The following is a 27,938-nucleotide window of genomic DNA, read 5'->3' on the forward strand; positions in this document are numbered from 1 at the left end:
CGAGCGATTGCAATTCAATCAGACAATATGTCAGTAGTCTGGTACATAAACAAACAAGGAGGGACCAAATCCTACCTTCTGTGTTGAGAGGGCATGAGAATTTGGCACTGGGCGATAGCTTCCAACCGCTTTCTTATAGCAACGCATATCCCGGGGAGCTCCAACATGATTGCGGACAGGTTGAGCAGATGCCTTCCCCTTCCACACAAGTGGTCTCTCAGTCCGAACGTGATGGCAGAAATTTTCAACCGTTGGGGCCAGCCTTGCTGCGATCTCTTTTCTTCCCCTTCAGACAACAAATGAACCAGCTTCTTTGCCCTTTTTCCCCAGAAGAGGAGTCCCCAAGAGATGCTTTGACTCATGATTGGCCCATGGATCTCCTCTGTGCTTATCCTCCAGTACCTTTGAGACCCCTGTTTTTGAAGAAAGCAATTTGGTTGAGATGCAAGGTGATCCTCATTGCCCCATTCTGGCCTCGACAAGTGTAGTACCCCTCCCTTCGGCCTCACCTATTACAACCTTCATGGATCCTGAACACTCATCAGGACCTAATCTCTCACCCCCAAGGGTTGACTCTCCCAAATCTATCCACTCTCAAGCTGACAGCTTGGTTTCTCCACTTCCATTAGTCACCAGCCAGGAAACAATCTCCTCACCTGTTTGCAATATTATTCTGGCCTCCCATAAGCCATCCACCAGAAAACTCTACAGAGATAAGTGGAAAAGGTTCGCTTTCTGGTCTAAAGAACAGATGTTAGACCCCTTCTCAGCTCCTGTATCTGTTATACTTCAGTACCAATACAAACAGCACAAGGAGGAAAAAGGTGCCTTGCAACTGTACCAAACTTACAAATAAGCAACCTAAAGCACCTGTAAGGCTAGTGTAGAAAAAATCACTCCACGTCATGCAAGTAGCCCAGTTTATTCAAGTACACAAATGCAGAAGTATTAACGCTTAACAAAGTCACCGCGTTTTCATCAGGATTTCATCAGATAATACCAAACCAGAAGAGTTAGCTCTATTTAAACCCATCACAGTTGGTTTAATGACTTAACTAAGTGTAATGCAAATTAATTAATCAATCAACTACAACATTTTACTATTCCCTACATTATATACCAAAGAAATTCATGCAGGAAAACATTTAATAAAAATCAACATGAAATATTAATCCCATAACTCAATAGATGTAAAATATAACTTATATAAAGTGGGTGGACACACAAACCTTATAAAACCTTTTTAAAAAGTTGTTTTTAAAAATATTTAAACATATTTAAAAAACAACCATAGAACCCCCCGACCCCCATTGTAAAATCTAAGTTTAGCAGATCGAAGCTTTAGCACTGGAGCCAAGGAAATGTGCTCATTAAGACCTAGAAGCTTGTTTGCTTCCAATTTTAACTGCCAGAACAGCTATCGGAATTCTGTTCTTGTTTCCCAAGGACATCCCCTAGGATCAACATCTACTTTTTCTAACACATAGAAACCAAAGGATGCCATGCTACAAGTTAAACTGTGTTTATACAGGGCATTGTTTTCATCATGTTTCCTTATGTCACCAAAATGTTCATATATATGCCTTTTAAACTTCCTAGTTGTCTTTCCAATATAAAAAGCACCACATTCTTTGCAAATGGCGATATAAATCACCCCTATGGTATCACAGTTTGAATAAGCATTGGTCCTAAGTTCCAGGTTTCTCACTTTAAAAAAAAAAAAACGATTCCCCCTGTATGATCTGTGAACATTGGGAGCAAGAGCCACACTTAAAAGTTCCCTGTCTTTGTCTCTTAGATTTCTTTTTATGGCCCTCCAACATCTCCTTTATGTTTCTACCTTTCCTGTAGGTAATTCTAGGGGGGTCCTTGAATAATTTATCTAAATCTGAATAGTTTCCAAACCTGTTCCAATTACTAGTAATAATGTTCTTAATGATAGGTGCATCTCTGTTAAAATTCAAAGCCAGATTACTACTCCAATTAGTCTTTGTGTTAGTGTGTGGGTCCTTATTGGTGCTAGTGTGTTTGGAGACACCCAGTATGAGTATAAAGCTTCCCTTCCTTTCCTGCTGGACCTTGTCCATAATTTCTTCTATCAGCTCAGTTGGGTATTTTCTCTCTAGAAACATATATTTTACCCTTAAACTCTCTGTCAAATAATCACCATTTAGGGTGGTTATTCTACAACTCCTAATTAGTTGACCCTTCAAAATCCCCTTTTTCTGTTTGAAAGGGTGGGCACTAGTAAAAAATAAATAGGAGTTAGAGAATGTACTTTTCCTGAACACATTAAACTTAAATTGTCTTACCTCAGGAATCTTTTCCAACAACACATCCAGATACTCTAATTTCTTACTAGAAATATTATGGGTGAACCTTAAAAATTCAGTAGTAGCATTTAGGTAATCAATAAATTCGTAGAGTAATTTCTCAGTCCCTGTCCAGAAAATACAGATGTCATCCAAATAACATCTGTAATAGTTCCAATATTGCACATATTCCGAGTGAAACACAGACTTTTCCTCCCAAGTAGATAGAACCAAATTTGCATACATGGGGGCACAACATGCCCCCATGGCTACCCCACTGGACTGGTTAAAGAATTCACCTTCAAAAAAAGAAAGTTGTATTTAAGCACCACTTCCATAAGGTCCAAAATGACTGTTAGTGCATCCTCAGCAAAACCGCCCCTACTACGAAGGGCCTCTTCATTGGTTCATAGGTTCATAGATTAGTACTTGGCTAACTGCCCTTGCAAGCCATTTCAAGCCTAGCCAATTATCCCCTGTGAGATTCAAACCCTGTACCTTGTGTTTGTAAGGCAAACACCTTAACCATTAGGTCATCCTCCCAACCCTCAAACCAATCTAACCCTACTTTGTGGGGTATAACATTCATAAGTCCTGTATGTCCAAGGTAACAAAAATTAAATCATCTTGGTACAGATTATCTGTGACACTTCTTAGGAAATCCCAAGAATCCTTAAGGATCCCCACCTTTTCAGTCCATACACTTTTTAACTTCAGGTCCAAAAATTTAGCAAGGGGATAAGTTTTGGACATCGTAGCCACTACAATCAGTCTGAAAGGTGGGTTCTTAATGTCCTTATGGACCTTGGGAATCCCAAAAATAGATGGTATTTTGGGTTTGCCCATGGTCAAATAAGCATGTCTCTCCTGACTAATCAACCCTTCCTCCAACATTTCATTTAAAATAAATTCAATCTTCCTGTACCACACATTGATTTAATTTCTTGATACTCTGTATCTATCATCATTGTTCAAAATTTCTAACATTTTGCCTGAATATATAATACTATCCATTATGGCCACCTGTCCCCCTTTATCGGGTTTCATAACCCGAACATTTTCGTTATTTTTTGATGTGTCCAAAAGTAGATATTCATCCTTACTTGGGTTGTAATATTTTTTGACTATGTTGTTGTTTTGCCTAAGCTCCATTTCTACCCTTGTTTCGAAATTTCTCAACTGTGGGTGGATGGGAGGGTTGAATGCACTCTTCCTTTTAACCAAGACATTGTCAGTATTGTACCCCTCATTACATAACAACACTTCTAAATTTTTCTTCCTTAAACACAGTTTTAAATCTATGAGGGTGTTAGTGATGTGACTACTGGAACTAGGTATAAACGTTAGTCCCTTATTAACTATATTAAATAGTCCAAACTACTATAGTTATAGATGCTGAAATTTTGATAAAAATTTCTAGCACCCCTCACAGTAATATCATCATCCCTTGTCATTTTGTAATTCTCCGAATTTAGTACCGCCTCTTGTTCTGATACCCCCACCTGTTGGAGTAGTAATTCACCGGAGCCTTCTGTTTGATCTTCTCCGATTGTCTCACTGCTGGGAAGTCTAAAGGGTTGTCTAGGTCGTAGTCTTCCTCCTGTTGCCCCTGGTGGAAGAAGGTTGTCTCCTGTTGGTTCCCTTCTCTATAACCACCATCACCATTCCCCCATTCCACATAGTTAGAATGGTACTTCTTAAATAGTACCCTGGGTCTGGGGTAACTACATTGCTCTCTGTATTCTAAAATGTCCCTATCCAACATTTTACATTTCCTGTTGAAAATATATTTACATTTTTCATCTATGTGTCTTTTCACATCATAGTATTTCTCCTTTTCACCCTCTACAGTGAACAACAAATCTGACATAATAGAGTTATTCGTTTTATTGATCTCGGTAGAAAATGAATCCATCCCCCTTTTGTTATTTTTAATAATTGCTCTCAGTACATTGAGTCCACACACATTAAAAATCCCTATAAGCTCCTTGTAAAATTCACTGCCTTCTTTAACATTGTTAGGGTATTTGCTAATACGTAGTCCCTTAGGGACGATACCCCTCCCAATACATTCCGTCAAGTAACTGTTATGAATCCACAGCGTTTTATATTTTAAAGTTAAATCATAAAGACAATCAGCATTTTTACTGTAAGAATTTGCTCGTTTGTCATTAGTCTTAACTTGCGTGTCATTCTGGTAGTTAGAGAAAGAACAGTTGCTTTTTAACCAATTGCATACAGTATAATTTTCCCCCCAGTTCGGATTGTCTAAATCTTCCCTTTGGTTGCCACCATTGTGGCTCAATAATAAATTATTAGAGTCACCTTGTTGGCTGTTGTGAGCCTTTTGGTTACTAGTGGTTGTATTCCTGTCACTGCTACCTGACTTCAAAGTCATATTTACCCATTCCAAAGTACTTGGTTGAGCGTTTGTGCCTTCCATTCTCAACAGCCTCCTTCCTCTACCAGCTTCCAAGCCCGAAGTAGCATCCAACTGCCTTATTCCATGTTCCTCATCCCTAGGCCACTCCTCCTAGTTGCCAGGGATTGAATTCAAGGTGTTGTCCACATTAGACGAAAAAGATGATGGGACCAATCCTCCAGTTTTAAACTGGGTAAAAAATGCTGTGAGCTGAGAGAGTTGTCCTTCCATATGAGTGAGCCGACTGCTCATCTCATGCAGCTCATTGGGACTTGCTTCATTGGTGACTCTGATTGAGAAACCAGCACTAGCCCCCAAATCCTCCATACTCAAACCACAAAACTGATACAAACAGCACAAGGAAGAAAAAGGTGCCTTGCAACTGTACCAAAATTCCAGATAAGCAACCCAAGGCACCTGAAAGGCTAGTGTAGAAAAAAGTCACTCCATGTCATGCAAGTAGCCCAGTTTATTCAAGTACACAAATGCAGAAGTATTAACGCTTAACAAAGTCACCACGTTTTCATCTCTGCCACACAGGACCTCATCAGATAATACCAAACCAGAAGAGTTAGCTCTATTTAAACCCATCACAGTTGGTTTAATGACTTAATTAAGTGTAATGCAAATTAATTAATCAACTACAGCATTTTACTAATCCCTACATTATATACCAAAGAAATTCATGCAGGAAAACATTTAATAAAATCAACATGAAATATTAATGCCCTAACTCAATAGATGTAAAATATAGCAAGTGAAGTTGTTAAATCTCGCGGTTTATTCTCACTGATGGGTTCGGAGATGATCCTCGGCTCTGACATGGCCGATAGCAAAGTTCAAGGTTTGCCAGTAGCTCAAGACCAAGCCCCTTATCCCACAATGCACTGCTGGAATTACCTCAGATCTAGTTTGCCGTGACAAGAGAGATTTCGGTGATCCAGCTAGCTCGGACCATTTGTGGGAAAAATAACAACAAGTCTATAAAAAAATGTTACCAAATAGTTGTGTGTTAATATCAGGTTGTTTATTAATATAATCTAAAGTTTATGTAGTTTTAAACAGTTTAAATAGTCAGTGCCCTGTTTACTTCTTGGTTTGTGTGGGCCTTTACCCTTTTTACTCTTATTAGTCTTTCTAAATAGTCAGGGTTCTTCTCAGCCCTATATTTGTAATCTGTAATTATATTGTTATAATTAGTGCCCGGTTTTGGGCTTAGTAGTTTGTGGATCTTTATAAGTGAGTAAGGACTTTTCTATCTTACTCCTTTCAGTTTACTAACTATGTCGGATGAAAAGGAGAAATCCCATCCAAAATCGGGTTTCAAAAAATGCCCAGATTGTGGGCAGAAAATGTTCATCACTGATGGACACATTTAATGTGTCTACTGTCTGGGGGCTAAACACCTCCAAGACACTTGCAGCATTTGCCATTCCTTCTCTTCAAGTGTCCTCTTGGAGAGAAGGAGGAAGCTAATAGACAGGGGATTGCTACAGCAATCCTTTTCTGAGGTTTTGAGCAGCCATGAGGGTACTAGCTTGTCCTCCAAATCCTCAAAATCCAGATCTTCAGACAAAGTGACAAAAAAGATAACCAAAAAAAAAGCACCAAAGTTGCAAGTCCTCAGTATTACTTTAATAAATTAAAATAAATGTTGAGCGCTTTCATCAAAAAGTTTGACTTCTTCAGAAGAAGAAAACAATTTACAGATCAACTGCAACAACAAATAAAATGTCCCAAACTCTTACGACAAAAGAACAAGAAAATACCAGTGAATAACAGCTCTACTTTCCACCAGACTTTTTAATGTACAAACAGAATCTCTCTTAGCGGCTCGGCCACAGCCTTTACAGAGTAAAAAACTTTTCCTTCTAAAAATCTTCCATTATAAACCCTTAACACATTCCATTTCAATTAATTAATTATATTACAAATTAATAAAATACTCTTCAATCATTATTTAAAGTAAAAACATCACTACATAAAATTTTGCCAATTACATTCCTTATTCAACCCTCTGGGTTGCAAAGTGTCATATTTCATTATAAGAATTGATTCCTTTCTCCTCAGTGCATACTTTAACATATCTGCATTCCCATACTGATATACTACTTGTTCTAAAACTGTCACCTTCATTCCCTTTATTTCCCCTCCATGCACTCTATTAAAATGTTCCGCTATTGGACTTATCATTTTTTTGTTCCTCACATCCCTTTTATGTTCCTTTATTCTTTCTGCTAAACTTCTCTTTGTTTCCCCTATGTAACATTTACCACATGGACAACTGATAATGTAAATTACACCTTTACTTAAACAGGAATATGTTCCCAATGGATCAAATCTTTTCCATCTTATTTTCTCTACTTTAGTTATTATATGCTGACAAACGGAACATTTTCCACATGGAAAAGTCCCCCTTGTTATAACACTGTTCTTAATTTTCTCTGTTGGTCTTGTATATTTCCCACGTACCAAAAAATCTTTGATATTCCATCTCCTTTGATAAGAAATTCTCAGTTCTATTTTTGACAATGAGGCACCTCTTTTTTAATTTGTTTCCAGTAACCCTTAACTAATTCATTAAGTTTTTTAGAAAAAATAGTGTATTTAGTAACAAAGAACATTTTAGAACGCTCCATCTCTTCTGCACTTTCCTTAAATTCATTCTGTATTATGCCTTCTCCTGATATCCTTATTTGTTTACTCTTATAAATTTTAGTGTAACCTCTATATACTTCTTCTGGGTCATAACCCCTATCAATAAAGTTAGATACTATTCATTTTGCTTCTTCACGTGCCTCATTTATATTACTACACAGCCTTTTTATCCTCAGCATTTCTCCAAAAGGAATGGATTTCCGAGTATGACTCGGATGGCAGCTGGTAGCATGCAACATCCTATTAATTTGATTAAATTTTCTATATATAGTAGTGTGAATTCTTTCTCGTGTTTTTCCTCTTAATGTTATATCTAAAAAATTAATTTCTAAACCTATTTGAACACCATCAAATTTAATCTTATATCCACTGGTATTCAAATATTCCATGAACGTAGCTGCTACATTATATCCCCCTTTACAGATGAAAACTAAATCATCTATAAAGTGGAAGTATCTAATCACATATTTTCTGAAAAATTCACTCCTGTAAATATATTCATTTTCTACTAGCCCCATGAATATATTGGCATATACTGGGGCAAAAGCTTCCCCCATTGCTGTACCTATATTTTGCCTGTATAACTTTCCATCAAACTCAAAAATATTATTCACTAGGCAAAAATGTATTAATTATTTTATATACTGTGTCCTGGGGCTATCACCTAAAAAATATTGTACAGCTTCCAACCCCAAGTCATGTGATATATTGGTGTATAAACTCACCACATCTGCTGTTATAAAAAACATATCTTCAGTCCATATTATCCCCTTTATTTTCTCCAAAAAATCATAAGATATATATATAAAAAAAAAATTTCTGCAAAGAAAAAAACACAGTTGCAGAAGCCTGTATACTTAACAGCAATTCTAGTATTTGCATTTAATCAGAGTGTCCTATGCTTAATAAACAACAGAGAATGTATATTGTTGAACCCAGGTCAATAATACAACAGCATTTATACAAATCAGAAATTCTTTTTTTTTTTAAAAAAAGCTATATTTAACAGCATGATTTTATTTTTTGTAAAAATTGTCCCCTTTTTTAATTTTTGGAGTTTCCTAGTTAAATATTTATGAATTGAAAAATTTCCTCAATAGTATTGGTTAGAATTGAACCAATAATTAACCAGTATTGTAGATTTAAACTTGATCTGTAAATTGTTTTCTTGTTCTGAAGAAGTCAAACTTTTTGAGGAAAGTGCTCAACATTTATTTTAATTTATTAAAGTAATACTGAGGACTCGCAACTTTGGTGCTTTTTTTGGGGGGGTTTCTTTTGGTTATTTAGTTCTTCTTGGAGCACTAACTGCACCAACTATTTGGTTAAAGTGATAAAAAAGGCAAAAATTTCAGAAGGATGGTCATCGGTTCCACAGACCTCTGAACCAAGTGCACCTTTGATGCGGAGCCAACTCTCAGTTTTGGAGCCAGTCTCTGAAGTTCCTTCTTCCCCACTGCTCTAGTCAGCACCTTCGGTGCATTCAGCTAACTCCTCAGTCAGCCTTTCAGATTTGCACATGGATCAGCTAGTGCAGAAGCTTTTACAGGCACCAGGACTTGCCAAATTGTTATCGGCCCTGACCAGCTCATCGGTGCCGAAGACCATGGAACCAGATTTGTCTACTCCTCCTCCGAGCTGTACTGGACTCTCGGAGCCGAAGGAAACTGAACCGATGGTTGTCGAACCCCTGGAGTCAATACCTGCACCAGTGTTATCGGCCCCATCTACTCGGATGTCCTCGGTGCCAACCGAGGACTCTAGGAGCCGATGGTCTCCCGTCGGGTCCGGGAAGAATAGTCGAACCGATTTGTCGGTGCCGACTCTTCCTCTCGGGGCTTTGGCTCAGATGAGCTCGGCTCCTACCTTGGGATCAGAGCCCAGGGATTCACCGCGGGAGGATCGGACGGTACTCTCGGGACCATCCACTCCTTCTCATTGGAGCCATGGTGCCTTCGATGCTATGAGGAGAGTTTTGTCTCCAAAGACAACATCAGCATCGGTTCAGCCTTCCCTCTCCCATCAAGCTCCTGTGTCTACTTCTTCATCTACCGGTCGCTCTAAGCGTAGAGACCCCGAGCCTCAAGTACCCCCACAGGACGTTCCCTACTCTTCTGAGACCTCCCCAGATCCCCCCACTGAGGAGGTGCCCAGGAAGATACTGTGCAAGAGGAGGCACTTAGACTCCCCACAGGAGTATTTCACATCTGACACAGACTTAGATGAGTTGGAAGGTCCCCTCGATCCCCTCTGAGGATATCTACTTTGCAGAGATATTAGAGATCCTTAGTCAGAGGGGTGATTGGCAGTCCAAGACCCCTACTGAGGATGAGTCTGTGCTCTTGAAGGCTTTTGGGTCTCAACCTTCCCACTTCTTGGGTGTCTCTGCCTTATGACGAGCTCATGGAACTGATTTCTCATAAGGCATGGGAGTCACCGGAGGCCATGGAACCTGTTCCTCCATAAGCCCAATAAATTCATGTCTGCTCCAGTGGACAAGCCATTTTTGACAAAAGGAGTACCTGTTGATGCCATGGTGGTAGCTGCAGCCACCAAAAAGGAATTATCTGAAACATACACCTCTATCCATCCCCCTAACAGAGATTCTAGGGTCATGGATAGATATGGGAAGTGCATGTTTAGTTCAGCGACTTTTTCTCTGCGATCACTGAACTACTTAACCTATTTTACGAGACTACAGAGAAATCTCCTGAAAGAGCTAGGAGATACTCTCCAGGGTACGGTAGCTGCAGGGGTGGCCGACAAAGTCAATGCCCAGCTCGCTACCCTAAACTCAGTGATAAACCTGTCCATGCACCTCATATCCTATGCAGCTGATGGTTCAAGTAGAGCTGCTAGTTCGGGCATTGCTCTTCGAAGAAAAGCCTGGATGCGTCTCTGTTCCTTTGTGGAACCCTTTAAGTCTTTCTTTATTAATACCCCATTCGATGGCTCATCACTGTTTGGGCCCAAAGTAAAGGAAACTTTAACCAGGTGTGAGCAGGAAGGCAAGACCTTATCTGCCATTGAAGTCCGTTTTTCAACCCCTACTCGGCCCTACCCCAAGGCCCTAGGGGAGGGAAAATGTTGTTCCGAAAACCACAGCCTTTCAGGACATATGTGGAGAAACCCCCTCTAGAGGCAGAGGAGGGAGTTATAACGGAAGATGCCGCCCGCGCGGCAGAGGGGGTCCGCAGCAACAGGGTGACAGGGGTCAGTTCTCTGGTCAACCCTACCAGCGCCCCTGAAAGGGGGCCTGACTGTTTGGCTGTGGAGGCAGTCGGGGGTTGCTTGTCTTTGTACCCAGAAGCCTGGCTAAACATAACATCAGACACTTGGGTACAAAGCATCATTTCCAGAGGATATTTCATACCATTCTCTTCCCCTCCCATTCCTGTAAAAAGAATCCCAGATGTTCCACCCAATCTCAGGGAACAAGCAATCATAGAGGTCCACAGATTGCTAGAAAAAAGAGTCATCCAACCAGTTCCAGCAGACCAAGTTGGATTCGGAACTTACTCAAGATTCTTTTTGGTACCAAAGAAAACAGGGGACTGGAGACCTATCTTGGACCTTAGCAGACTCGACCAGTTCGTAAAGAAAGAGAAGTTCCAAATGGTCACACTTCAGTCCATTCTTCCCTTCCTAGGGAAAGGTGATTGGATGTGCTCCATAGATCTCAAGGACGTGTACTATCACATAAAGATGAACAGACGCTGCAGAGATCATCTGCGCTTCTGGCTGGGAGCCAATCATTACCAGTTTCGAGCCCTGCCCTTTGGTCTCACTACAGCCCCCAGAGTGTTTACCAAATGTATGGCAGTGGTCGTGGCTCATCTGAGATGTCTAGGATTCCAGGTGTTTCCATACCTAGGCGATTGTCTCCTCACCACTGCCACCAGGCATCAATTGACAATGGCAATAACACTCTGCCATCAATTAGGCATTACAATCAACTTCGAAAAGTCTGCCTTATTGCCATCGCAGCATACCGTTTTTATAGGAGCAGAGTTAGATACCTCAACTACCACTCTACGTCTCCCTGTCGAAAGAATCTCTCTTCTCCACCAAAACATCCACTCACTGGTGTCAAAGAACAAAGCTACAACAGCAGAGGTATTGAAGGTGCTAGGTTTGATGGTGGCAGCAATCCTGGCTATACCACTCGCAAGAATGCACATGCGAATTCTTCAATGGCTCTTCTTCGCTCAGTGGTCTTACCAGAAACTACCAATTCACCACATGATTCTCATCACAGATTCTTGCAGGAGAGACCTTCGGTGGTGGTTCACGTCTCTTCATGTCACAATCGGAAGACCCTTTGCCCACCCCCCAGTAGCCACTGTGCCCACGGACGCTTCCCTGATAGGGTGGGGGGGGCATTTTCAGGGAAAGACTGCCGAAGGCACATGGAAGGATCAAGAATCACATCTGCACATCAATGTTCTAGAGTTGAGAGCAGTGCTTCTGGTGTTGCAGTACTTTCAGGACTCTCTCCCTCTAGGAACTATTGCAATTCAGACGGACAACATGTCAGTAGTCTGGTACTTGAACAAGCAAGGATTGTCCCCTTTGTTGAGAAGCCCTCAGGATCTGGCAATGGGCTGTGTCATCCCAGCATTTTCTGTTAGCAATGGACATCCCAGGGAAATCCAATGTGATAGTGGACAAGCTAAGCAGGGTGATATTGCTCCCTCACGAGTGGTCTCTCAAACAACAGGTTGCGGAGTTGATTTTCCACAAATGGGGCCAGCCTTGCTGTGACCTTTTTGCCAGCCACATCAATTCAAAATGCAGAAGCTACTTTGCCCTAATACCACCTCCCGGTCATCCCCCGAGAGATGCACTTTTACACGATTGGCCCCCGGGTCTCCTTTATGCATTTCCACCCTTCCCATTAATACCCAGATTTTTACAGAAAGTAAAATCGCTGGGAAGGACTGTTATACTCATAGCCCCCTACTGGCCTTGACAGATTTGGTTTTCGTTTCTCTACCATCATCTGTTGGAAGATCCATGGATCCTGGACCCAGTTCCGGACCATCTGACGCACCCGTCAGGGGACCTTCATCCTTCACTGCAGTCCCTGAAACTGACTGCTTGGCTAATCCACTTCCCCTAATTGTCAGGCTTTATTCAATTTCAGAAGATACAAGACAAATTCTCTTGTCTTCTTACAAGCCATCTACCAGGAAGTTATATCGCAGTAAACGGAAAACGGTAAACATGCAGAACATTGATTCTTTCCAAGCTCCGCTATCTTCTATTTTAGAATTTTTGACAAAATTTTTAAGGAAGGGGCAGCAGCTGCTACAGTTCGAGTTCACTTAGCTGCCATCTCAAATTTTCACCTTGGGTTTGGTGGCTCAAATGTTACGGGCCATAAATTATCTAAGACTTTTCTTAAAGACGTTCTTCATATGAGACCTCTGATCAAAATTCCCTGTTCTCCCTGGAATTTAAACTTTATGCTGTCTCAAATTATTCTTCCTCCTTTTGAACCAGCATTTTCTTGTGATCTCAAATTTTTATCCTGGAAAACAATATTTCTTGTGGCCATTACTTCTGCCCGCAGAGTGTCAGAACTTCAAGCATTATCTATCAGACAACCCTACATGATTTTCCATGCTGATAGAGTATCTCTCAGAACAAATCCCTCATTTTTACCTAAAATCTGTTTTGAGTCAAATATCAATCAGGTCATTGAGCTGCCAGTCTTTTTTTTTCCAACCACTCTAGCAAATTGGAATACACGCTACACAAACTTGATGTTCACAGACAGCTCAGATTTTATCTTGACAGAACTAAGGATATTAGAAAATCAGACCAACTTTTTGTATCCTTCTCAGAAGCAAGAAAAGGCAATCCAGTGGCTAAAATCACCTTATCTAAATGGTTATCTGATTGTATATCCTTTGTTTATAAAAATGCGAGCATGCCATTAACACACAAACCTAAGGCTCATTCTACCAGAGCCGTCTCTACGTCTTCTGCTTTTCAAGCTAAATTGCCCCTTGACAATATTTGCTCTGCAGCCACTTGGTCTAAGCCTCATACCTTTATCACGCATTACAAAGTAGATAAGATTTCAAGGGACAGGTCTTCCTTTGGTTCTACGGTACTGAAGAACATACTCCCATGAGCCATCCAGGGTTGAGGGTGCTAGGGACGCTACCCATCAGTGAGAATAAACGGCAAGATTTAACAACTTCACATAAAGAAGTTATGTACTTACCATAAGGTTCCATGTGAGTTGTTTATCTTGCCTTTATTCTCACGTCCCTCCCTCCTTCCCCCTCCTGGCTGACTGTTGACTTAGAGGCTAGTACCATCCTGGTTATTCAATATTTCTTCTTCCCCTTTGTGAAGTGTTCTTGGTAGAAATACATAAAAGGGTATGTATATGTTTGTATATATTTATATATGTATATACTGTTACTCGCAGCAAACAAGTTCTGAGGTAATTCCAGCAGTGCATTGTGGGATAAGGGGCTTGGTCTCGAGCTACTGGCAAACCTTGAGCTTTGCTATCGGCCGTGTCAGAGCCAAGGATTGGCTCCGAACCCATCGGTGAGAATAAAGGTCAGATAAACAACTCACGTGGAACGTTATGGTAAGTACATAACTTTTTTTTATATAAAGTGTGTGGACACACAAAACCTTATAAAACCTTTTTAAAAAGTTATTTTAAAAAATATTTAACAATATTTAAAAAACAACCATAGAAACCCTCTCCCCCATTGTAAAATCAAAGTTTAGCAGATCGAAGCTTTAGCACTGGAGCCAAGGAAATGTGCTCATTAAGACCTGGAAGCTTGTTTGCTTCCAATTTTAACTGCCAGAACAGCTCTCTGACTATTCTTGTTTCTCAAGGACCTTCCCTAGGATCAACATCTACTTTTTCTACTACATAGAAATCAAAGGATGCCATGCTACAAGTTAAACTGTTTATACAGGGCATTGTTTTCATCATGTTTCCTCATGTCATTAAAATGTTCATATATACGCCTTTTAAACTTCCTAGTGTTCTTTCCAATATAGAAAGCACCACATTCTTTACAAATGGTGATATAAATCACCCCTATGGTATCACAGTTTGAATAAGCATTGGTCCTCAGTTCCAGGTTTCTCACTTAAAAAAAACAAACTATTCCCCCTGTATGATGTGTGAATATTGGGAGCAGCAGCCACACTTAAAAGTTTCCCGTCTTCCGGTTTCTATGGTTGTTTTTTAAATATTTTTAAAAACAACTTTTTAAAAAGGTTTTATAAGGTTTTGTGTGTCCACACACTTTATATGTTATATTTTACATATATTGAGTTATGGCATTAATATTTTGTGTTGATTTTATTAAATTTCTGAATGATGGTTCGAGCCGATCCTCTCGACCTCGACGCACGCTTGGCGAAAAAGAGAGCCAGTCTCTTATTGGCTGAGCTTACTATATCCCAGGCACTACCCACATCCAGCTCCTCCCATCTTCCCCGCGTGCCGCTTCTAGACGCTGGCTCGGCTGAGTAGGGCTGAGTAGCTTTTATTAACTACTTTTGTCAGTTTTTTGTTTTTTTTGCTTTTTAAAGTGTTTTTTTTTCATCGCTGAATTGTTTTGTGTTTTGTGTTGTGTTGTGTGTGTTGTTGGGTTGAGTTGCCTTTTCGCCCCCTTACATCTCCAGCTTTCCAACCCTCTCAAACCTGAAAGGGTCTCTGTTCTCTAGCAGTCAGTAGTTGTGTCCTGTCATAAACAAGTGCGTTTGTGTTAAACTCTTTAACTATAAGTAGATTTATCACAAGCAAAAGAATATGTTTTTAGCATCATCTCAAATTCTAAGCCTTGGTTTTAAAAAATGTTAATGCCTTTTTTCGGTGTCTATTAATGTTCTAAATGTAGTTTTTGCAGAATGTGCGATCATTTGCTCTGTGTATATTGTCTAAATAAATTTTTATCTGCTCCCCGAGAAGAGAGTTCCTTACTAAAGCGTAGATGCCATGATGTGGTGGCATCTGCACAGATGCCTCCCAGATAGGGTGGGGGCATTGTCTGGGCATAGTTCAGGCTCTTGCTCTTGGAAGAAGCCTCCACACATCAACGTTGGAGATGAGGCTGTACTTCTATCCCTACAGGCCTTACACGTTTAGTTTCTTCCTCAGGGGCATCATCGCCACACACAACATCAACAACGGGTGGTTTAACCGCACAGTAGCAGCCCAGGTTTTCAAGAGATGGGGGACGCTTGCTGCACTATATTTGCAACTCCACAAAACACCAAGTGCTAGCACAACCTTGGCCAACAGGGCTACTTTATGCCTTTCCTCATTCCACTCCTTCCCAAAGTTATTCAAAAAGCTTCTCAACTAGGGGTCTTTTTGATTCTGATTGCCCCATACTGGCCTCGAGAGATATGGTTGACCTTAGACCTGATCCCGATTGCTAAATCCATATCAGGACATTGGCATCAATTGACAGCTTGGCTCCTCCACTTCCAACCTTAGTTAGAAGTCACACACTACCCCGGTAGTTCACATTTTATGCTCAACTCAAGGGCTTAGACCTATCCACTGCTCCTGTCCCAGAGGTTTTGAAATTCTTAACATCCCTGTTTAATCAGGGATCTTCTGTCTCAACTATTAAAGTTCAACTAGCTGCTCTCTAAAAATTCCATGATGAATCGGTTTTCATCCTGCACCTCCGTGGGATCTTGATTTAAATATCTGTCTTGGAAACGGCATTTCTTAGTGGCTATTACTTCTGCAAGAAGAGTCTCAAGCTCAAAGCTGTCTATTTAAAACCACCGTGCTTGATTTTCCACAGGACAGAGTATCACTTAGGCCTATCCATCTTTTGTAGCTACAATCTCAAAATGGATCAGAGATTGCATAACTCAGGCCTATTCTTCTTTTCATTCCAAACTCGCTATTTTAAATTTGTTGTGCGCGGCTAGATTCAGGTGCTAGGGGCGCTGTCCATCATGATCACATAACATCTGGGATCCATCTCGCCTACATTCCCCTACCCCTTCTCCCCCTGCCTTGCAGATCTTTGAGTTCAACTGTTTTATCTTGTTTCATCTGTTGGCATAAGCGTGCCGAGTCGGAGCCGAGGATGCTCTCGACCCATCATTCAGAATGTAGGCGAGATGGATCCCAAACATCTGAAGTTATGGTGAGTACATAACTAAAAGTTTTCTTGCGTGAATTTCTTTGGTATATAATGTAGGGATTAGTAAAATGTTATAGTTGATTGCTTAATTAATTTGCATTACACTTAAGTCATTAAACCAATTGTGATGGGTTTAAATAGAGCTAACTTTTCTGGTTTGATATTATATGATGAAGTCCTGTGTGGTAGGGAAGAAAACGCGGAGACTTTGTTAAGCATTAATACTTCTGCATTTGTGTACTTGAATAAACTGAGCTACTTGCACGACGTGGAGTGATTTTTTTTCTACACTAGCCTTTCAGGTGCCTTGGGTTGCTTATTTGGAAGTTTGTTATACTTCAATACCTTTCTGAGTTTTTTGAGAATGGAGCATCAGCTTCTACTATTCGAGTCCATTTGGCAGCTATCTCCAATTTTCATAATGGTCTAGAAGGCGTTCCACTTATCTCCACCCGCATATGCAAGACCTTTCTCAAAGATGTTTTCCATAGCAGACACCCAATCATGTGGCCTTTAGAGACATGGAATCTATGTCTGGTATTACAGTCTCTTTCTTTACCCCTCTTGAGCCTGCTGCAAAATGTGACCTTAAATTTCTATCATGGAAATCTCTATTTTTGGTGGCTGTCACATCAGCTAGACAGATATCAGAATTACAAGCCTTATGCATCAAGAGTACGTATTTAATCTTTCATAAAGACAGAGTATCTCTTTGTACAAATTCAACTTTTCTCCCCAAAGAGTTTTCTGATTTCTCTGTCAACCAGTCCATTGAGCTCCCAGTGTTTTTTCCAAATTATTCCAGTAAAGGAGAATACTGTCTACACTCATTGGATGTACACAATTGTGTTTTTACTTGGATAGAGCTAAATTTATCTGCAAGTCAGATCAACTTTTCATCTCCTTCTGTGGCCCAAACATGGGATGTGCCATATAAAAAGTCACTTTATCAAAATGGCTCAGAGATTGTATTACTTTTTCATACTCACAAGCGAATGAACCTGAACCTGTCAATCTCAAAGCACATTCAATGAGAGCCATAGCAACTTCTGTTGCTTTTCACTCCAGAGCTTCTATGTACGACATTTGCGCAGCAGCCATTTGAGCTAAACCCCATACTTTCATCAAACATTACAAATTGGACATGGTCTCCAGAGGAAGAGCAGCCTTTGACTCAATGGTACACAGGAATGTTCTTCCATAAGGGCCACCCAGGTTTTCAAGTAGCTTGGGATTCTGCCCCATCAGTGATGAATGGGAAGATTAACAACATCAGTTAAAGAAGTTATGTCTTACCATAACGTTCCATCTGTATTGTTGATCTTCTTCCATTCATCACATCCCACCCTCTGTCCCCCACCAAAGGCAGGGTAGATTTTATGGGCCCATGTGGTGTTTTCAGGGTTTCATGCAAACTTGATCTGAGGTAACTGGGAGAAGGGCATTGTGGGTAGCAGCTTAGCTCGAGTGTTTTTGGTGTATGCGAGCTTGGTATTAGGCCAACTCGGTTCCGAGGGCTCAGAACCGAACCCATCAGTGATGAACTGAAGAAGATCAACAAAACAGATGGAACATTATGGTAAGACATAACTTCTTTTTTCTCAAATTCACTTGTTCAGTTCATTCCAAATGTGTATCCTGTAGCATAGCTATTTGCACTCTACAGTTTTTAATATAGTTCACTACTCTTTCTTTTTTGTATATACCTGTGAGACCATTAACATTTAAAGATAATATCGAAAGGGTCATTATGTTAAAATGTTATTATCCCTACCTTTTATTTATAACAGTTTTTTTTTTTTATTAAGTATCTAGTTCCAGCTTTTGTGTTACATGCACACAATAATAGTTTCATAGTTTCATAGTTTAGCACTAGGCTATCTGCCCTGGGGCATTTGCAAGCCTAGCCATAGTGATGTGGCTTTTGCCACCCTATGAAATGGTACAAAAATGTACAGAATAAATTTAGAATACTGTGCCTCTGTCTAGTAGTGACACAATGAAGGTCCCTTTATATAATAGAATTAGTTTACTGTGCCCCTTTCTAGCAGTGACACAGATGTGACCCCTGGGGTAAACTTACGATCTCCCATCCACTCATCACGATTTCTCTTGAAGAGAGTCAGTGAGGGGCTCTGCCTAATATGAACTGGGATCTTGTTCCAAAGCATGGGAAGCCTCTGGGTTATGAATCTATCCCTCCAGCATGTCCTATTCATACTTGTGCCGAGGTTTAAGTCTTTAGCTCTCGTGGTTCTGATGGATTTGGATTTTTTGAGGTGGAGCATGTCCATCAGATCCTGATTGGACATGGCCTTGTACGTCAGGCAGAGATCACCTCTGAGCAGGCGGTATGCTACTGAATAGAGCTGAAGTTTCTTTAGTCTGGCAGAATAAGACATATGTTGGAGACCCTTGATCCTCTTGGTGAGGTACTTTTGTGGTCTCTCCAGCTGTTGCAAATGGCGGGTGAGGTACATACCAAATGGGGCATTGTACTCAATCATGGGTCTGATGAGGGAGGAGTATAGGGATACAATGACATCCTTGGATCTGGATGTGAATCCCTTCATGATGAGGTGTGCAAGGTAGAATGTTTTTCTAACCACTTTGGCAACATGGGTGTCAAATGAGAGGTCGCTGTCGACTTGGGTCCCTAGGTCTCTGATTACTTTTTCCGTACTCAGTGGGTTGCTGTCTATATGATAATTTGTGGGTACTTTGTTTTTCCCAAAGGGGATGACTATACATTTTTTGGCATTTAGTTTAAGGCTGTGACTCCGGCACCAGTTGTCCATTTCTGTGAGGCCTTTTTGTAGGATGTATGTGTCCGCTGGTGTATCGACTATGGCGCCTAGTTTGCAGTCATCTGCGAACTTTGTCAACCACAACCCTCCCATGTTTGCTTTAACATCTGAGAAATAAATGCCAAACAAGAGGGGTCCCAGGACAGATCCCTGTGGGACACCACTTGTGACTGGCTTTGAGTTTGACATTGCTCCAGCGATTTTTAACTTTATGGGTTCTGTCCTTTAGCCAGTTTGCAACCCATCTAGTGACATAAAGGTTTACGTTTAAGCTGTTGAGCTTATCTATGATGCTTGAGTGGGGTATTGTGTCGAAGGCCTTAGCCAAGTCCAGGTAAGCTGTATGGACTGGTTTGCCCTCATCAATGGCTCTAGTGACTGTTTTGAAAAGGTCAACCAGGTTTAAAAGGCAGGATCTGCACTTTACAAAGCCAAACTGGGTGGGGTAAAGTGTCTGTAGGTCCCCTATGTCTCTGTTTATGAGTTCCATAATGATTTTTCCATAGCTTTGCAGACCAGGCTGGTTAAGCTTATGGGGCGGTAGTTCCCAGGGTCTGTAGAAGTACCCCCTTTGTGGAGTGGGACCACTGTTGCTGTACGCCAGTGTTCAGGTACATATCCTGTAGTAAGGCTAAGGTTAAATAGCATTTTTATGTGCAGGTTTAGCTCCTCTTGGAGTTCACGTAACACGCAACCCGGGATACCATCAGGTCCCATTGATGCTGTGTTTTTAGCTTTGTTGAGGGCGGTCCTCACTTGGACATTTGAGATGACAGGGAGATTACATTCAGCTGGGATAAGTATTTCTTCTTTTGGGGGTGAGGGAGGGGAGAAATTTGCACTGAACCTGTCAGCCAGAATGTTGGCAATATCTGTGGGTTCAGTGTATTTTTTGTTGTTGTGAACTAACTCTGAGCATATCTGAGGGTTTCCGCCCAGGTTTCTAACATAGCTGAAGAAGGCTTTGTGATTATCTTTAGTGTCCTTAGTGATTTTTCTCTCAAAGTTGGCCTTGGATGTTTTTATGAGAGAACGTAGTTTTCTGCTAATGTTGATCAGAGATGTGTTCCCTTTATGGGATTTTGCTCTGACGTGCAGTAGCTTCCTTCTTTTGTTATACAATTTGTTAATGGCTGAGGTCCACCAGACAGGACGCTTGCCTTTGGTGGAGAGGGACTTGGATTTATTTGGGATTGCATGATCCATGCATTCTTGGAGATGTCCATAGATAGCATTTGTGAAGGATTCGGCATTGTGGGATGTGGTATCCACTGGCCCAGTGGGCTTAAAGGATACCATCTCAGTCTTAAGAAGAGTGAAGTCTGCTTTTGAGAAGTTTTTCACTGTGGTCTTTTGTGCTGGGGGTGGAGGTGGGATATGTATATCCAGGGTGATTAGTTTGTGGTCAGATCTCACTAGTGAGGGGTATACCTCGGTGTGGAGCATCTTGTCCCCATGTTTGTGATGATCAGGTGTAGAATATTATCTGCCGTAGTGGGAGAGGTGACTAGTTGTTCCAGTGCATTTGAATTTATGAATTCCAGGAACCTTTGGGCTAGGGTGTTAGGGCTAGAATAATGTACCCAACCTATGTTTGGGTAGTTGAAGTCTCCCAGTATGATGGTATTTTGTGATACATTCATATCCTCCAATGTCTTCAGGAAGGCTGAGTGGGGTTCCTGAGATTGGGAGGGTGGTCTGTAACATGCTACCAGTTGTATAGCAGTTTTGCCTATGGTTAGTTGCACCTGTATGATCCCTGATGCTTCGTGTGTTGCTACTAATCTGGAGGTGTGGGTGTCCTTGATGAATATGGACACTCCCCCTCCCTTTGTGGTTTGGCCCGGGTTTTGGGGCCGAAAAGCATGATACGAGGTATAGCCTGGTAGTGCTGGGGTGCTCTCAGGAGCCTTGAACCAGGTTTCAGTTACTGTACAGACGTCGATGTTCTCCATGCTGAGGAGTGCATCGAGTGTCTGCATCTTGAAATATAGACTTCTGGCATTGAGCAGCATTACCCTTAGTTTTTTTCCATTTTTGTTTTCTAAGGAGGTGGGTTTGTCTTTTGAGCCTTGCCTAAAAAAGGCACTATGGGGGTGGCAAGAGCCTTAGCCAATATCCGGAAGCCCAGTGGTGAAAGGAGTAAGCCATCCCTTGCAAAGCAGCGTGGCTTGTCCAACATGTCATCCCAGGCAGACAGACATTGGATCCCCTTAGATTGACACCAGTACTTGAGCCAATTATTAAAGCTGATCATCTTGTCTTTGTATTGTGGCATCATTCTTGGTGAGGACAAGATGCTGCTCAGGGTCAGGGTCATATCAGCCTGGGCTACATAATCGGAGAGCTCCTCTATGTCTCTTTTCATGTAGTCCAGGAAGGTACGTCTCAGGTCATTCACGCCAGCATGGACAATGACGGAGTCATATTTGTACTTGCTTTGGAGTGACCTGAGTGCGTGTGTTATGTGGCGGATCCTAGCTCCTGATAGGCAGCTCACAGTCACCCTCTCCTTGTTCAGCCTGGTCAGCGGGACATCAGTGTGTCTGACTATAGAGTCACCTATTACTAGTGTATCAGGCATGGTGTTTGGCCTTAAGACTGTGATTAGTTGACACACTGATTTATTGAAGTATGTGTTGCATGTGTTTTGTTTTGAGGTGGTGGATTTTTGGATGTCTGCTTTGGGAGCCTCTGTTGTTTTGGTAAGTTTTTTATTAGAGCCTCCGAGTATGTCTTTGTGTTTTTATGTGTTTGGTTTGCAGTTGTGGTAGGTCTATGTGGGACTGGGTTTGTTGTGTGTGTGGTTACCATCTCCTCCTGTCTGGTCATGCCAGCCATGAGTTTAGAGAGTTCAGCCTCCAGTTTGGCTATATAGTTGCGTCTCTCACATGTATTTGTGTTTGTTGGGAGGAGGAGAGGGTTGTCTGTGTACATGAGACAATTGTAGCATTGTCTCAAGATACCCAGATTAACCAGCTGAACTGGAGAGGACACCAGTAATCTACGACTCGACATGCTAGAACAGTATAAGGGAGTGCTGTGCCTTTAAGGGAAGTAGATATTCACAGGGGTGGTAGGTGGATGTAGTGCTTTACTTAGTACGAGAGTGCTTACTTAGTAGAGAAGTTTTGAGAACAAGTGCTAGGCTTATAATATAGTGAGTAGTCTGATTATACTAAGAGTAGAGCTTCCTTAAGGGAAAATTTGAAGAGCAGACTTGGCAGAGCCAGAAGACGTTTAACCTTGTTTAACCGGCACTGCTCTATTCGCACAACCATGCAAAAATGCCCAGAGGTGGATTTTAAACAGGGAACTACAAAAGAGCTAGAAATGGTCCAAAACAACCAATTACTACAGCTCTTGTGCTGAGGTCACTTCCTACAGGGACAGATAGGCTGCTCAAGGCTCCCCACTCCCACTGGTGAGCAAAGAAACTTCCCTCTATCCAAGTAAGGTAATAGACAACACAGGAACTACACCACAGCCCAGAATACAGCAATGCCTGTAAACTGGTCTAAACTAGTCGAGGAGAGGTGGGAAAACAAGGATTATTTTTTTTTGTTTGTTTTTTTGATAGAAACACACAGAAAATGCAGAAACAGTGATAAATCAGTTACACAGGCTAGCACACTTTAGTGGGCAGCCTCAACAGTTAAATTAAACAAACAAACAAACTTTCGATCAAATTCAACTAAAAAGTAACTTTAAGTGCAGATTTTAAAATAATGCAGCAAACAGTTAAACAGTTTAAGCTTGTTCAGGGTAAGCTACAGAAGCTATTCCAAGTAAAAAAAAAAACAGCAAAGATACTTAAATCCAGAAAGTAGTCGCTTTTCTGAGTTCTCTGTAGCTAGGACCACTCTGCAGGACCACAAGGAGCTTGTCTGAGCAGTATAGCCAGAAAAAAACACCCAGAGGCGGATTTTAAACATTGAACTACAAAAGAGCTAGAAATGGTGCAAAACAACCAATTACTACAGCTCTTGTGCTGAGGTCACTTCCTACAGGGACAGGTAGGCTGCTCAAGGCTCCCCACTCCCACTGGTGAGCAAAGAAACTTCCTTCTATCCAAGTAAGGTAATGGACAACACAGGAACTACACCACAGCCCAGAATACAGCAATGCCTGTAAACTGGTCTAAACTAGTCGAGGAGAGGTGGGAAAACAAGGATTTTTTTTGTATTTTTGATAGAAACACACAGAAAATGCAGAAACAGTGATAAATCATGTTACACAGGCTAGCTCACTTTATTGGGCAGCCTCAACAGTTAAATTAAACAAACAAACAAATTTTTGATGAATTTCGACTAAAAGTAACTTTAAGTGCAGATTTTAAAATAATGTAGCAAACAGTTAAAAAACAGTTTAAGTTTGTTCAGGGTAAGCTACAGAAGCTATTCCAAGTAAAAAAAACAGCAAAGATACTTAAATCCAGAAAGTAGTCACTTTTCTGAGTTCTCTGTAGCTAGGACCACTCTGCAGGACCACAAGGAGCTTGTCTGAGCAGTATAGCCAGAAAAAAACACCCAGAGGTGGATTTTAAACAGGGAACTACAAAAGAGCTAGAAATGGTCCAAAACAACCAATTACTACAGCTCTTGTGCTGAGGTCACTTCCTACAGGGACAGGTAGGCTGCTCAAGGCTCCCCACTCCCACTGGTGAGCAAAGAAACTTCCTTCTATCCAAGTAAGGTAATGGACAACACAGAAACTACACCACAGCCCAGAATACAGCAATGCCTGTAAACTGGTCTAAACTAGTCGAGGAGAGGCGGAAAACAGGATTTTTTTTTGTTTTTGATAGAAACACACAGAAAATGCAGAAACAGTGATAAATCAGTTACACAGGCTAGCACACTTTAGTGGGCAGCCTCAGCAGTTAAATTAAACAAATAAACAAACAAACTTTCGATCAAATTCGACTAAAAAGTAACTTTAAGTGCAGATTTTAAAATAATGCAGCAAACAGTTAAAAAACAGTTTAAGCTTGTTCAGGGTAAGCTACAGAAGCTATTCCAAGTAAAAAACAGCAAAGATACTTAAATCCAGAAAGTAGTCGCTTTTCTGAGTTCTCTGTAGCTAGGACCACTCTGCAGGACCACAAGGAGCTTGTCTGAGCAGTATAGCCAGAAAAAAATGCCCAGAGGCGGATTTTAAACAGGGAACTACAAAAGAGCTAGAAATGGTCCAAAACAACCAATTACTACAGCTCTTGTGCTGAGGTCACTTCCTACAGGGACAGGTAGGCTGCTCAAGGCTCCCCACTCCCACTGGTGAGCAAAGAAACTTCCTTCTATCCAAGTAACGTAATGGACAACACAGGAACTACACCACACCCCAGAATACAGCAATGCCTGTAAACTGGTCTAAATTAGTCGAGGAGAGACGGGAAAACAAGGATTATTCTTTTGTTTTTTTTTATAGAAACACACAGAAAATGCAGAAACAGTGATAAATCAGTTACACAGGCTAGCACACTTTAGTGGACAGCCTCAACAGTTAAATTAAACAAACAAACAAACAAACAAACAAACTTTCGATCAAATTCGACTAAAAAGTAACTTTAAGTGCATATTTTAAAATAATGCAGCAAACAGTTAAAAAAACAATTTAAGTTTGTTCAGGGTAAGCTACAGAAGCTATCCCAAGTAAAAAAACAGCAAATATACTTAAATCCAGAAAGTTGTCGCTTTTCTGAGTTCTCTGTAGCTAGGACCACTCTGCAGGACCACGAGGAGCTTGTCTGAGCAGTATAGCCAGAATGTTTGGCAGGTTGACCTTTTATGCAGTTGCTTCTTGTAATATCTATTGGAACCTATGTCACATCTTACAAAACTATTTGCTTTATCGAAAGCCCTCAAACAAAAAAGAAACAAAGAAAATTACACCCCCAAAACTTACTTACTTAATATTAACACACAAAATTATGCACACCTTCAAATATTGAAGTATCTGATGTCAATTTGCATTTTATCCTGAACTGTTGGGTTTGTATCCAATCCTTGGCTCCGGCTCAGCTGTTACTTTAGCTCATGGCTACCAAAAAGCTGTCAAGCTCCTCCCTCACCCATAATGCACCAACACCTAACATACCCCAGATCTTGTTTGCCGCTTTTATGAATAGACATGGTTGCCTTCAATTCCCTAGCAATTCATTAAAACCAATTTTTTTACATTTTTCTATTACTCTATAATAGTTTTCACGTTCATTTCTATAAAATCTATACAATTTTTTACATTTTTCTATTACTCTATAATAGTTTTCACGTTCATTTCTATAAAATCTCCCTTTCTTACTCTTGTAATCTATTTTTATCATTGTTGGTAATTATTGATCTGATGTTGTTAATCCTCGTTCGACCTTGGAGCCAAGCCGGCCATCTTCCAAGCTCACGTCAGCTACAAACTCTCGAGCTAAAACTCTTACCCAGAATTCCCATCTCCCTGTTACCTCCGATTTCATTTGCCGCATCGCCATTCAGTCGTGTCAAGCTACTTCTCTTGAGCTAAGTACAATATTTTTCATCATACTAAATTCTAAAACAACCTTTTCTCTCAGAAAAGTTATTAGATAGTTTTCTCTTATCTTATTGCATTTAGCAACTATCCTTTCTTGAATCTTTTCAGCTCCTTTCCTCCTCTTTACCGCGAGGTAATTTCTTTTTTACCATCGTTGGTAAACCTCCTTTACTTCTTTCCTTCGGGTAATTCTTGTACCATTGCTGGTATTTTTTCTGTTTTTCCATCTTTCTTGCTAACATGGCAGATGAAAAGCTCGAGAGTTTTTGGTGTATGCGAGCTTGGTATTAGGCCAACTCGGTTCCGAGGGCTCAGAACCGAACCCATCAGTGATGAATGGAAGAAGATCAACAACACAGATGGAATGTTATGGTAAGACATAACTTCTTTTATCTGAAATTCACTTGTTCGGTTCTTTACAAATGTGTATCCTGTAGCATAGCTATTTGCACTCTACAATTTTTAATATAGGACAAACCTGAAAAAACTGAGAAACACTGTGTAGACTCAACGAACACTCGAAGCCCAAGTCTCAATTCCACTGAAAATATAAAGTCCAACTCGATGTGAATAAAAAAATACAAATTTATTTTAAGCTGTTAAAACCATACGCTTTTCGTCGGCTAACAGTCCGACGACTCCAGAAAGAACAAACAAGCAAACAGTGCCTCACCTTAATTGAGAACATTTAAACAGTTCACTAATTGAGAATAGCAAGTCACATGATTGAACCTCATCTGAATTAAAGTCCCAGCACTGAAAAAGCACTAGTGAAACAATGAACAACTAAATGCTCATGTAAGAATAATACAATACCAAAATGTTAAAACCATATTACATGCAAAACAGGTTGCCAGATAAAGCAGTGTGTGTCCATACACACTTAACAAATCTAGGACATGTGAATAAATAAAAGTTTTGAGTTTGATCATGAAAATTGAATATTTAAAAAAGTTTAAAACATAAAAATCAGGCAGCTGTGTAAACCCCCACTGCCAAGTTTGGAAACTGAAAAAGATTTTTTTTAAAATTTAAAAAAAAACAGAACACACTGCCTATTGTTGAAATGGCCCGCGGGGCCAGATAGCCTCACACCGAAAGAAGGTGGAAAAAAACTTCTCCTTTGGGATACAATCTGAAGTAAGACAGCTGTGTCCATAAGCTATAAAAAATATTATTATTATTGTTCTTTCTGAAGAAGTCGGACTGTTAGCCGACGAAAAGCATATGGTTTTAATGGGTTAAAATAAATTTGTATTTTTTTATTCACATCGAGTTGGACTTTATATTTTCAGTGGAATTGAGATTTGGGCTTCTGAGTGTTCGTTGAGTCTACACAGTTTTTCCCAGTTTTTTCAGGTTTGTCCGGTGTGTTTGTTATGGAAAATGCTCCTGAGTCTCAGTCTGGTTCCAGTACTCCAAGTGAGGCCAGAAACTTAACACAACTGATTGAGATTTTAACCGAAAAGGTGAATGTATTATCAAACAGGTTGGACAGTGCTTTGGGATCACAGCCGAGCCGAGGCTTGGATTTAGAGACTTTTCCAGCAGGTGTCTGTGGTTCAGCGCATCCAGGGGTCAGCCCCATTACTGCTTCCAAGCTCCCAGCAGTCCATTTTCATCCCAGAGATGAGGGTGCCAAGCATAGACCTGACTCAGTTCCCCCAGAGACACAGCTTCCAGGTTCCTGTGTACCTTCCCAAATCTGGAGCCAGGGGAACTCCGTTGGTATCGACCATTGGTTTATACACATCCAGGTCCTTCCAGTAAAAGGTACTGCTTCTCTTTCTTCATGGTTAAATCAAGCATTCGAGTTTGGTAATTCATCAAAGTCAACTAAACCAGACTATAACATGAGTGTTTCTACATATTTGCCTTCCAAATTAAATACATTTGATCAAAATCTCTTGAAACTAAGAAAATTACAAATGGAAGTGGTATATTTTGGGGAATGCAAATGAACCAATATAATCCCCAAAGGCCTTAGATCCTGGCAGTACCCAAATGGCTTCCAGGACGGGTCTGCTTTCCATAGAGACTTGATAAAACTATTCGACCA

Source organism: Protopterus annectens, chromosome 2.part0 (assembly GCF_019279795.1).
Source record: "Protopterus annectens isolate FY-2018-M chromosome 2.part0, PAN1.0, whole genome shotgun sequence".
Classification (NCBI taxonomy): domain Eukaryota; kingdom Metazoa; phylum Chordata; order Ceratodontiformes; family Protopteridae; genus Protopterus; species Protopterus annectens.